This window comes from Nicotiana tabacum, chromosome 9 (genome assembly GCF_000715075.1).
Source record: "Nicotiana tabacum cultivar K326 chromosome 9, ASM71507v2, whole genome shotgun sequence".
NCBI classification, from domain to species: domain Eukaryota; kingdom Viridiplantae; phylum Streptophyta; class Magnoliopsida; order Solanales; family Solanaceae; genus Nicotiana; species Nicotiana tabacum.
Genome location: NC_134088.1, coordinates 122,626,298 through 122,640,297, shown reverse-complemented (window position 1 = coordinate 122,640,297; position 14,000 = coordinate 122,626,298).

Genomic DNA, 14,000 nt, shown 5'->3' with positions numbered 1-14,000 from the left:
CGGTTAAACATATGGTCATATGTGGGGTCCATTTTTGAGGATGTGGGGCTTAGTTATGTCTATGTCGTAGGGGTGAAGTATTGAACTGTGCCATCACAAATTTTGACTATCCATAGCCATTGAACGTTGTGATTTTCAACTCGTTGGCCGTTGCCTACAGTAAACACCACCCAAAAAAACAGATAAGACATTTTACGTTCATAATCCTAAAGTATAAACTACCTAATCTAATGTAAGTATTAGTGTAAACGATACCCACTTTTCTTTTCTTTTTCCGTCTCATTTAAGTGAATCAATAGTATTTTCACTTGTTCTTGACTACTAAATAAAGAGCTGGATGAAGAGATAATAGAGCATCTTCGACAATTGGCATACACAAAAAATTTCGTAAGCAATGTTAATATTTGAAAAAGTAATCAAATAAATAAATTATTATAACAGTAAACAGTGTTATTTATACATATATATTACGAAAAAATTCGACAAAACCATATCACGTGACATTGTTTGGAACAAGGTGTCTATGCCATGCTCTTCGGCCAACTTCGGAGCGAGCTAGCCAAAAATAAGCTAAGACTTACGGTTGAAAGAGTCAAAATAGGGACAAGCGTCTAAATGATCTTATAGACTTCTTTTTAATAATACCAATTTCGTAAAAGAATTGATAGTATCAACTTCTCCTAAAAAAAATTAAAAGTGGACGTAATTTAGCTTGAATAAAGTGAAAGGGGTAATAGACTTACCGTTCTCAAATGAAATCATGCTACATTCAATTCAAGGAATACTACGAAATAAATTATCTTAACTACGTCTTAATCTTGAAATTTCAAATAAAACGAATAAAATAGAAAAATAATGATAGTTCTATCATATAAGCAACTTGTAAATTAGCTTAAAAAGAAATACTAATCATTTGACTAGTCGTAGGTAGCTGATTTTTTATTCTAAGTCAACCCTAGCTTTCTTGTTGGTTATATTTTGACCACTTAACTTGTCAACGACTTCAATTCTATGTGCTTCAATAATATCAAAATTAGCCTTAGCAAAAGTGGGACTAATTTGGCATAACATTGAGAATTGGAAGGAAAAAATTGTAGCAACCTTTAAAGCATATTTCAATAACATTATGCAATAAAGATTGCTATAATAGAATAGTTTCAATGTTCTTTTTTACTTTATCTATAGCCAGTTGAGTTTATTTCTTTCAAAATTCAGAAGCATTTAATTATGCCTTCGAAACATACTTTTCATAAAATTTCACCCGCATTTGGATATATTCATGCAATATGTTTGTATATAGACTCCTCTCACGACGAAAAAATATATAAACTCCTATCACTTAACCGTGGTTGATTTATAGATATTCTTACCTCATTAAATTGCTTAACTACTACAAATTTAAGTAAGTTTAATTTTTACACATATTTTCTTGTTTCCCTCCACATTCTTAGAAAAGGACAACTGTAAACTCTATAAATAGAAATATTTAAAGGATTTCTTTCCCAAATGGTGGCCTTACTAAAAGGAGAAATTAAAGAGGAGAACAAGTTGAATCACAACCCTACTATATTTGAAGGACGACTTCGTCCATATTTGACTTTTATTCAATAAAAAGAAAATAAGGCATAAAAATACATTAAATATTTTTAAAAAATTAGAGGAGGCTATACACTCAAAGATTTATACTTACACCTAGCTATTCCGTTTCTCACGTGATAAATTCAATGTGTTGGTCAAATGAAAAATAATATAGTTGTCTTTGAATTCCATTAAATTTTATTTTCGAAAATTTATTTTTATGGAGCTTTCAATCATTTTCAGCAATAGGGCAAATTTAGTTTCTTCCGCAGCCCTTAGCGTCGGCTGCTCAAGAAATTTGACTAATTGCTTCTTCAATCTAAAATGAATTCAGAGCGAAAAACAACGTCGCATTTTATAATAAAAAGGTGTTCGTTGTTGTAGGCTTGTAGCAAGTTCAAACTAAATAAGAGGAGAAAAAAAGAATCCTCTTTTCTTAGCGATGTGACATAAGATAATTAATGAAAAGAGTTGCAACAAATTAAAAAGTTACCATTCTTCTAAAGTGGAGTGCATGCACTTGGAAATGATTTGGTCTTTTTTTAATTTTCATTTAAAGCAAACTTTCTAAATTGACATGCTACGTTCTTTTGTAGCATTGAATAATTAAATATATCAAATTAATTAGAGTTACAAAAGAAGATTTAACGCATGTACTACAAATTTTCTGTCACTTTAAATAAAAGAATAATGGAGTAGCTTTTTAGCTTCAAGAGAAAGATTTTAACTTTTTGGTCAAAGACAAACTTTATTTTTTCAACCCTAAAAGTTTGCAAAATGTTGAAAAAACTTGCTCCATATGAACTTTTCTACTACTTTGACTTGTCTCAGTTTATGGGTTTAATCGTTATTTCATTGGTTAAACTTTTAACTTGTTACCAACAAACTTTTATTGTGGAATGATAAATATTTCTTCTTCCTTAATAAGAGGTATCTAGTTCAAGCCTAAGGTATAACGTTGTCTTTGTTAGGGAGCGCTTTACTCTCCCAATGTGGGACTTTTCGGCGCAAATCCGAATTTAGTCGGACATCAATGCAAGTAGCGGACACCGGATGAAAACCTAAAAAAAAAAAAAAATTGCTCTTCTTCTTTTTTTAGGATTATATACTCACTACAACTTACAATAACTCTTATACTTAATCAGGGGTTAGATTAGAGCCTTGAAATGAAATGATTTTTACGTTGCACGAATTCGAATTAATGATAACTCATTTTAAGAAGCATATACTTGCAAAAGGCAGATTGCAATCAACGATATTCCAGTAGGTTTAGGACATTGTTTAGAAACTTTTGGAAAAGAATGACTTACTAGTCTGGCAAAGAAAAGAATGACTTACTAGTCTGGCAAAGAAAAGAATGACTTACTAGTCTGGCAAAGGATATATTGGGACTTATCGAAACAAAAAAGTACTAATTGGTAATTTTTGCATTTTTTAAATTTTATTCGAGAAGCTATATTCTTGTCATATATTATGACTCATATTTTTTATCCTACAGAATATCCAATAAATATTTTCTTCTTAATGTTATCATTTCAATCAATGAGCGGATTAATATCCAAATATATCCATTTATTATGACTCATAGTTTATTTGTGAATTAAATTTGACTTTCCCAATAATCAAAGGATAAAATACTGGTCAATCGAAGGGAAACGTCATAGGTGATGATTGAATTTTATTGTTTTTTCTTAGTTTTTGGCTATAGTCAATTACAAATAATTTTTTAAGTGAAAAGAATCTTTAGACTTATTTATTTCTTCTTAAACTATAACAAATTTGTAGACTTGTCTTTTCTCATATTTGATTGCTGAATATGGAAATGGGTTCTTCAAAGAAACTAAATAATTATTAAGTTTTTCAACATTTTTTTAATCATTTATTAATTTCATATAAATTATTTTATTGATCACCAAATTTGGTTCCACAAAATGACAGTTTAGCAGTCAATTGAATGAATCCAACATACAAAACAGATTTTTTCTTAATTTCCTGTCTTATTATATTAGGTAGGTGCACATACTTCCCCTTTTGGACAATTCTAAAACTTTTAACCTTATTATAAATCGGAGAAGAGGATTTGCACTGAGCCATGACAATGATATCAGTGTACGGCAACTATTGTTTGTCCAATTTAGGAATGTTCACTAAAAATCGAAATTCAATTCAACTCGAGAAAGAAAACTAATATTTTTTTTGTTTGATTTATTTTTTGGTTCTTTAATTTTAAAAACGATAAAATTCAGTTTGCTTTTGCTTTTAAGTTGATAAGAAATTATCAGACACTTGTTATGATCAACTTGTATATAACTCGACTATTCTATCAGTTTGGCATTGGCTAACAGATGAGAAAAAGTTTGTATTTATTCGAATTTGAACAATAGTCTCAAAATTTTCACCTACCTAACTAATAGCTAGACGATACCGTTGAGTGCAATACTAGAGCTATATTACAGACCAATATAATGAAGGGCAAAGGTCCAAATATGTTCTTGTACTGTATGAAATTGAGCACATTTGCCCTTCGTTAATACTTTAGTTCAAATATGCCCTTACCATCACATAATTGGTCCATATATGCCCTTAGAGTTACATAATTAGCCCATATATGCCCTTTTCGAAACGAAATTCACCCAAATTAATTAGCTCTTTCGTTAATTGTATCAAAGTGTATTACAAACACTATTTCCTTTTTATTAGTATTTTTTCTTTACCTTTCTCTTTTCTTTCTTCTTTTTTCTTTTCTTCTCTTTTTTTTCCCTTTTTCTTTCTCCCTTATTCGTTTCCTCCATTATTGATTTCTCCATTTTTGTCACCAATTTCACTTGACAAAACTCATGAATTCCAATTACTAAGAAAAATCTCCCATAAAGTAATCAAGTTCCAATTTCACTAGTCCTCTAAATAAACGAAATTAAATTGTTCCAAAAATTATAGTTTAAACTTTAAAATAATAAAAACATCTCAACCCTTAACGATACTCAAAAGACCAAAATATTTAAATTGTTTTCAGAAAGATAATTTAATGATTAAAAGCCTAGAGTTCAAGTTGTAGTGTTATAAATTTGAGTTTTTAGTCTTTTTTCAGCTTGACATTTTTTTTTTATTAACTATGTAAATTAGGGGTGCACATGGAACAGGTTGGTTTCGCTTTTGTCAAAACCAAACCAAACCAATTATATCGGTTTGGATTGTTCGGTTTTGTAGGATTTTTTGGATTTTTTGTTACATAAATATTATTTCAATCTTACTTTGTTAAATTTTTTGGAATTAAATATATGTTTAGTAAAAATTAAAAAATTGACAAACATATGATCTATTAAAATATTCTTATGCGAGAATTTTCTTAGTAATTAGAATTCATGAGTTTTGTCAAGTGAAATTGGTATAGAAAATGGAGAAGACATCAGTAATGGAGGAAATCGGATAAGGGAGAAAGAAAACGGAAAAAAAAAGAGAAGAAAAGAAAAAAGAAGAAAGAAAAGAGAAAGGTAAAGAAAAAAGTACTAATAAAAAGGAAATAGTGTTTGTAATACACTTTAATACAATTAACGAAAGAGCTAATTAGTTTGGGTGGATTCCGTTTCGAAAAGGGCATATATGGGCCAACTGTGTAACTCTAAGGGCATATATGGACCAATTATGTAACGGTAAGGGCATATTTGAGCTAAAGTATTAACGAAGGGCAAATGTGCTCAATTTCGTATAGTACAAGGGCATATTTGGACCTTTTCCGTATAATGAATTATATCAATGGTTCAAAATTGTAACTATCTTAATATAGTGGTCGTTTGGACATAAGAAATTTTTTTTTTTTTCCAAAAAATTTTCACTTTTTTTTCGAAATCAGCGTTTGTTCATAAAATTTCTAATTTTCGCTTGAAGATACATTTTGGAAATTTTCGAAAATTTAAAAAACTCCAAAAAGCTGTTTTTCAAAAAAAATTACTCAAATCACTCACAAAACTTCAAAAACAACCCAAAATTATATTCATGTCCAAACACAACTCTAAATTTCAAATACCATTTTCATTTGAAAAATAATTTTCCTCTATTTTGAAATTTTACAATTCTTATGTCCAAACGCCCACTTAATCAAACTCAAATTTTTGCTTTAATATTCTAGCCAAAATAATAGATTATAACCTTTGTTGGTAGGGAGCCATATATATTTGTGTGATATCACAACGTGAAAGATCTTTGTATTCAGCCTTTGTCTTATAGGTGGTTCTCGGTTGCCTCCACATCGGCATTGTATTGGGCCACCCGAAGAGAAATTACAAGAAGGCGCTGGAAAAGTGAAGACGCGATGTTGCCAGAAAGGGAAAATTTCATATGTACATTCCAAAATATATTTACAAAGGCCTGATAAAGCGACCTCAAGACAAACAAAAAAGAATATACATAAGAAAAAACAAAAAAAAACTGAAAAGATGCTAAGGCATCTACGATTGGTCTTCACCAGGGCCTGACTCGTCACCGGAACCATCGGAGCCCTCAAAACCCTTAGAGCTTTCGGCACCCTCGGGCTCATAAAGCTCCTTGGCCTCAGCCCCGAGCCTCTTAGCTTCCTCGATCTCAGCCGATAAGTTGAAACCTCGGGCGTGAATCTCTTCGAGGATCTCTCTTCAGAAAAGTCGCTTCATGTATTCAGCCTTTGTCTTTAGGCGGGTCTCGGCTGCCTCCACATCGACCTTGTACTGGGCCTCTATTTCCTCGGCATCAGTGGAGATTGTGTCCAATTTGGACTTCAGTGCCTCATATTCTCTTCCGAGTGCATCGCGTTCTGCGACGGCCGAGCTCAACTGTGCTCGGAGATCATCATTCAGTTGAGGCAACTTATCAGCTTTGTCCTTCGACACCCGTAGTTGGTTCTCAACCGATGCCAGCTCTGCCTTCGCAGTTTCCTTCTCCGAAGCCGGCATGTCCATCCTGCCCTTCCACACTTCGGTCATAGCCTTGACCACGTTCATCTCGGCTCGGAGTTGGTCGATCAGGTCGATCTTCTGTTGAACCTGCGAGGTTGTGTTGTTAGTCACCATGACTAGCTCCTCGTATTTAACTTCAAAGACCTTTACCTTTTCAACCAGGTCGGCATGCTCCCGCTTCAGTATCGAGGCCTCATTCTGAACTTTGTCCAGCTCGGTCTGGAGGTCTTTAAGAGCCTCGTCCTATTGCTCACTCATACTTGTACATGTCCTTCTTCCGGACCTGTTCTTTGAGCTCGAACTCGAGCTGGCTGATTTCCAAGCGGTACCGGAGGAAGCTCTCATGATGAAGCACTGAAGCCTGTAAAACAGTGAAACTAGTAAGAGATATCAAGGGAAAACTTAGGTGGGATTCATGAAGGGAGTATGAAAGTGTTAAAACCTTACCTGGTTCAGCGCATGCTATGCCTCATTAAAGAGACTTGGCGTGCCCACCTCGTTCATCTTTATCTGGTCCTCCTCGGTCACCAGGCATCGGAGGTAGCTGACTACATCCATCGGAGCAGACAGGATCCGGGCATCCTCCAGGACTTTAAGAACAACCGTTCTCTTTCACTCGGGGTCCACGCTCGGGGCAGGGAATTGTTTCACCAACCTTGGGCTCGTACTCGGCCCATTAGCTCTCGAAGGCATGTCCTTCTTCGGGATCTCCAGGTGACCCAGCCCGGAGAAATCTTCCAATGTGGACATGTCCATGCCATCGAAGAACAAGTGGAGAGGATCATATGTACCCTGAAATCCTTCACTTGACTTTTCCTTACCCGTTTCGGCCTCTTCAAGCATGGACTCGGTATAGGATGGCTTCTCGATGATGTCTATCACACTGGTCGCCTTCTTCAGAACAGGAACGACTTCCTGGGAAGTCACAGCCCCCATCTTCATTTCGGCCTCTCGAATCGGAAGGGGATCGGCCTCATGTCCCCTTTCCTTGGTCTTCGCCTGCTCCCCAGCAGGGGTTGATCCATGGGCGACAAAGATGCCGTCTTGTTCGGGCCCACCATGAATAGTATGAACTGAGCCTTACCCGGTGGATCAAACGAAGTAAGAGTACTAATATATGAGATCGAAATCGAAGTTGGGAACTCTTTGTATCAAGGTCCGAATGGGGTGCCCACCATCGGACCAGATGAGATAACATTCCCCGAACCCAGAACGAGATCCAAGACCTCGGAAAATATGGCAAACGACTGCACACGACTAACAGAGGACCGTGATATCCGTACCCAATCGGATATCATGACGCAAATCTCACCCAATGTCGGTAACAAATCAGTAATTAACGAGAAAGGGGGATTTTTACCTTTTCTAGAATTGTACTAGGGATGAAACTCCCCTACTATATAAAGGGGAAGTTTTTTATTTAATAGGACATAATGTAACACACATACCAAGGCAATACAATTTTATTTTTTGCTCTCTAGCTATAGCAAAGCTATTACTTTACTGTTTGTTATTCATTCTCTGTTGGCTCCGAACCGGGGGTCTGATCGAGGGCAAAACTATTGTCCAATCCAAGTTCAAGTTGGGCCATAACGTTACGACTGGTTTGATTAATCATTGTGTCTTTAATTCATTTATCTAGCATTCTTGATTATTTGTGTTGAATCTATCCGCATATCCTTAAAATCGCGTACAAATTTAATTATTATCCGTTTTAAGGGTAAACAATCTACAATATGAAAATATCAAGTATTCGTTTAGATTAATGGAAAAGGATTTAGAATTAATAGCAACAATAAATAAGGAAAAAATATTTAATAAAAACATTGAATATGTATTAGGTTTTGGACTTCAAGTTCAGAATTTTTGACATGATATTGAGAATACGATTATACTGAAAAACTTACATTAAAAATGTTACTTTTTCCCCTCTTTTTTTTTTTGTGATTGAAACTTCTCAAATGCCAAATAAAAAGACCAATAACTTCAAAAAGATTTGCATCTGGAGAACGAATCTTTTAATTCAATTTTTCAAGTTCTTAATGGTAAAATTTTATCTAATATTTTGGACTTTAAATTAAACTACTCAAATTTTTATATCACTCAATAAAGTTTTTCACAACAAAATCCCGTGTATTACATTATATCACATGGCTAATATTTGTTTAAGAACTAAAGGTTTTGTGTCTTGTAAAAATAGTACCACTATAAACTATTAGTATGAAAAGAATGCGGCACTAACTCTACTTGAGTTTCTTTTGTATAACTAAGCAAATTAATTTCCTTCCAAAAATTATCACGCTAACCTTGAATATGTGATAATATTAACTCTCGTATGATTTAATCCACACTAGGCTAGAGTGTTGCTCACTTGATTCTTTACTGCTTCAAGTTTGAACGTTTGACGTAGAAGTTTCTTTTAACAAATGAACCTTTTGGCCTTATTAAAAGGAACTTTACAAAATTTGAGATAGTAACACAATTTAATACAAGACACTCATTTAAAATAAAAGAAGATTATTTATTGGTGAAAAACTTGCCTGCAAAATTTGTTGACCTTCATGTGAAGAAACCTTCCAACACAATTCACAAAGAGGTTTGTTTCTACAGTTCTTACAAAAATAGGTACAATATTGGTTATTGTGTGTCTCACATACTATTGACTCGTCAAAATCAGTTCTTAATAAAGTTGACAATCATGGTGGATAATTACTCCTCTTCGTATCAAAAATTTAATTGAACAAATAGTACCCGGGGCTTTGGCAAGAAGAATGAAAAAGAATATTAACTAATTACTTCAATATATAGTAGCATAATCCCAAACTAGACAAGCGCTAAATATATATAGACATGTCAAAACCTTAATCCTAACCGGTAATGGATTTAAATCCATGTAGAACAATATATTGCTTTTCCTAATAATTTTCGGAAAAGGAAGAAATTTGGAAATATAGAACCTCCACTTAAACTATTTTTTGTTATAAATTTAGTGTTCGGACAGACTTGCATGCACATTAGCTAAGAGGCATGTTTAACTAAGCTTTCAAAATTTGCTTTGTTATGTTTTTTCGTCTAAGTGAATTTTCAGAGAATTATTTTGGCCTTACTAAAACTATGTTGGTAAAGGAAGGGATGTGTGATAATGAAGGAGGGAACTCAGTCATATGGTCGCGAGGCCAAGAGATGCATGGAACAACAACACAACAACAACAACATACCCAATATTATTCCACACTGTGGGGTCTGGGAGGGTAGTGTGTACGCAGATCTTACTCCTACCTTGTGAGGATAAAGAGACTGTTTCTAATAGACCCTCGGCTCAGGAAAGTATAAGCACCACATTAATGAAAAAAAAAGACAAGAAGGGACAGTACCAAAAACCATATTGTATTAGTAAAAAAAATAAATATTAGACGTGGAATTATATGAGGATGACAGGGCAAGATACGTGGATCACTAAGAAGATGACAACTGGAGTGTCGCATTAAAAGATTCACAATTTATAACAGGTACGAGCAAATCACTCACGAGACAAAAGGGTACGGTTGCTCGAGCCTAAATTACTCAGTGAAGAAAAATAGGCAGGATGAATCAAGACAGTAAAGAGGGAAGATTCATGAACCTCTAATTAATGTGGAAGAAGAATCGAAACCGTTACAGAATCTTCATAAACAGTTTCGGTTGCCAATTATAATATTTCATTAATGTCATTAATGCTCATAATGATTCGGTCATAAAAAGGAAGAAACGTTATATTTGTAAATTCCTATATAAGAGAAGGGAATTTCACTTGTAAAGACAGGCTCTGATTACTATTGGAATATAACTACTTTCTTGTGCTTTCAATCGATTATTTTGTCATTTCTTGTTCTAATTTCCTTTCTTATTTCTGAGAGAATATTAAATTTTTTGATTATCAGTAACCCGAGTACTTCTAAAAATAGGCTTTGATTGAGAATCAAATTCTTTGGTTAAACAAATTGGTTCTGTTACCGGGAATCTGATAATTTTCTCTTACTTTCTAAATCACTCTCTCTCAACTGAATCATGTCGAATGTCAATGACAACAACCAACAGGTGGAAGGAACTCCAGTTCCATCACCTCAGGGAACCCCACGCAATTCAAGAGAAACATCACCAGAAAGATCCACTGCTCATAACAATGAATAACATGGAAATGAACAAATTGTCGAGCAGGATGCTGTGAAGCAGTTAATTGATGAGTACGTGAATGATGCTCTCCATGCTTTCGTGGGGGACTACCAGTTGTGCCACCCACACCTCCACCAAACAATACTGCAACTGTGAAAATTTCACAGTCAGGGTTGGTTAATTCTGGAAGCGGAGGAACTCCTAACGAGTCACGTGATGGGAGACCAGGTATGCCTAATAATTCTGATTTACAAACTTTAATATTAACCTTGCAGAAATAGGTTCTGGAAGAACAAAACGACCATATTGAGCAAATACACGGCGTACCACCTGTGATCAAAGGAGTTGATTTTGATAAATATTCACAACAACCATGAAAACCAAGCACAGCTCCATTACCAATTCCCAAAAAATTCAAAATGCCTGACATCCCAAAATACGATGGAACGACCGATCCACGTGACCACATCACTGCATTCACCACGGGAATAAAAGGCAATGATTTAACCAAGCAGGAGATTGAATATGTGCTGGTCAAAAAGTTTGGGGAAACACTTACTAAAGGAGCGTTAACATGGTACTCTCTTTTACCTGAAAATTCTATTGACTCTTTTGCTGAGCTTGCAGATCGATTTATAAAAGCACACTCGGGTGCACAAAACATTAAAAAGAGAATGGAGGATATATTCAAAGTAAAGCAAGGAGATACAGAATTGCTTCGAGAATTCGTAGACAGATTCCAACGTGAAAGAATGTTGCTACCAAGAGTACCCAACAATTGGGCAGCCATGGCATTTGCAAGCAATTTAAACGAGAAAAGTTCAAAAGCTACGAGGAGGCTTAAAGAGAGCCTACGAGAATTCCCTGCCACGACATGGAATGATGTCTATAATAGGTACAGTACCAAATTATGAATCGAAGAAGATATCGTAGCTCAGTCAAGGGTTGAAGAAAAAACAGGTTCGAGGCGGTCTGAATCTGAGAAGAGGTCCGGTAAGAATAGGTACGAGCCTTATATGGGACCTTCGGGGCGAGAAGCTCGTTCCAAATTCTAAAACACGCGGGCTGATGACAGGTTCGCAAATAGAGATTCAGGTTCGTCATCGTCGAGATTCAGCAAATATTGAGGTGAACGCAACAGAGATGCTAATACAAACGCAAGGATTGGGGACTATAATTTTAACGTAAGTACATCCGAGTTGGTCGTTGTTTTAAGAAGCATGGGGGATAAGGTACGATGACCTAAAGAGATGAGATCAAATCCAAATAGAAGAAACCTAGACTTTTGGTGTGAGTTCCATAATGACCACGGCCATAGAACATCAGACCGTAGATTATTACAAGGTGAGGTGGAATATTTATTGAAGCAGGGCTATCTGACAGAATTGTTCAGCGAGAAAGGCAAACAAGCTTACATGAAAAATAGGCAAGAGCCCCCAAAACCTCCATCTCCAAAGAGAACAGTAAATGTGATAAACGGCGGAGAAGAAGTCAACGGCGTAACCTATACAGCTGCGAGAAAAACAACAAAGTTCACAATAACTCACGGGAAGCGAACTCGCCAAACTTTGGAAGACGGCAACATAACCTTTGATGATGCAGATGCCAATGGATTAATGATTCCTCACAATGATGCATTGGTAATATCTTTACTTATACATGATACTAATGTAAAACTAGTTTTGATTGACTCAGGTAGCTCCGTGAACATTATTATATTACGAGTGGTGAACGAAATGATGATGGGCGATCGTATAGTTCCAAAAGCACGTTCCTTATCTGGGTTTGATAACTCAACCGTTGTTACAAAGGGCGATATTGAACTAACCACATACACAGAAGGGGTCATCAAAGAAACAAAATTTCAAGTGATAGACACGGATATGATCTATAATATGATTCTTGGGAGGCCGTGGATTCATGATATAGATGTTGTGCCATCCACATTACACCAGGTTATCAAATTCCCTTCAAAATGGGGAATTCAACAAATTCGAGGAGATCAACAAACTTCAAGGAGCATCAATTCGGTGATACAGCCAAGTCAAAAAGATACGAGTGCAAGTCAAAATGATGCGGGTGTGAGTGAGAAAGATGCGGTAAATCAAATTTCAACAGAAACTATATCAAAACAAACAGACGTGGATTCCAGACCACATGTAATTCAAGAGCCAGAGGAGAACGAAAACATTAAAACAACAATTGAGGAGCTTGAAGTTGTTCCACTTTTCGAACAATGGTCAGATCGAAGAATTCATTTCGGAGCAAGGTTAAACCTAGAAAGGGGAGGTAAGTTAATTGAATATTTAAAAGCTAACGCTGATTATTTTGCATGGTCCCATTCAGATATGACAGGTATACCTCCAAAGGTGATGACTCATAAATTAAATGAAGATCCATCATTCATACCTGTCAAACAAAAGAAGAGGAAGCAAGGATCATTCAAAAATCAAGTGATCGATAAAGAGGTACAGAAACTCTTAAAGATCGGTTCAATACACAAGGTAAAATATCCTAATTGGTTAGCTAATACTGTGGTAGTTCCGAAAAAGAAGGTAAATGGAGAGTTTGTGTAGATTACACTGACTTAATTAAAGCATGCCCGAAGGATTCATTCCCTTTACCACATATAGATCAGTTGATTGATGTTACCATGGGTCACGAATTATTAAGCTTTCTAGATGCGTATTCTGGTTATAATCAAATAAAAATGGACCGCTTAGACGAAGAAAAAACTTCATTTATTACAAACAGGGGGACTTATTGTTACAAAGTCATGCCTTTTGGCTTGAAAAATGTTGGAGCCACGTATCAGAGGTTGGTGACCAAGATGTTCCAAGAACACCTGGGGAAGACGATGGAAGTGTACATTGACGATATGTTGGTCAAATCTACACAAGCGGAAGATCATTTTCAAGATCTTTCAACTACCTTCGAGATCCTCCGCAGATACAATATGAAACTGAACCCAGAAAAGTGCGCTTTTGGCGTAGCTTTAGGTAAGTTTCTAGGCTTTTTCGTATCTAATGGAGGAATTGAAGTAAATCCTGCACAGATTAAAGCTATTGAAGAAATACCCTATATACTCACAAGCAAAAAAGAGGTACAAAGATTGACAGGTAGGATTGCAGCTCTGGGAAGATTCATTTCAAGATCTTCAAAGAAAAACTTTAAATTCTTTTCAGTATTAAAGAAGCAAAATCAGTTTGAATGGACTGAGGAATGCCGACAAGCCCTCAAAGATTTGAAGGCATACTTAACAAATCCTCCCCTACTGTCTAAACCAAGGGATGGAGAAAGACTATTTGTATATCTTGCAGTTGCAGAAGTAGTTGTAAGCAC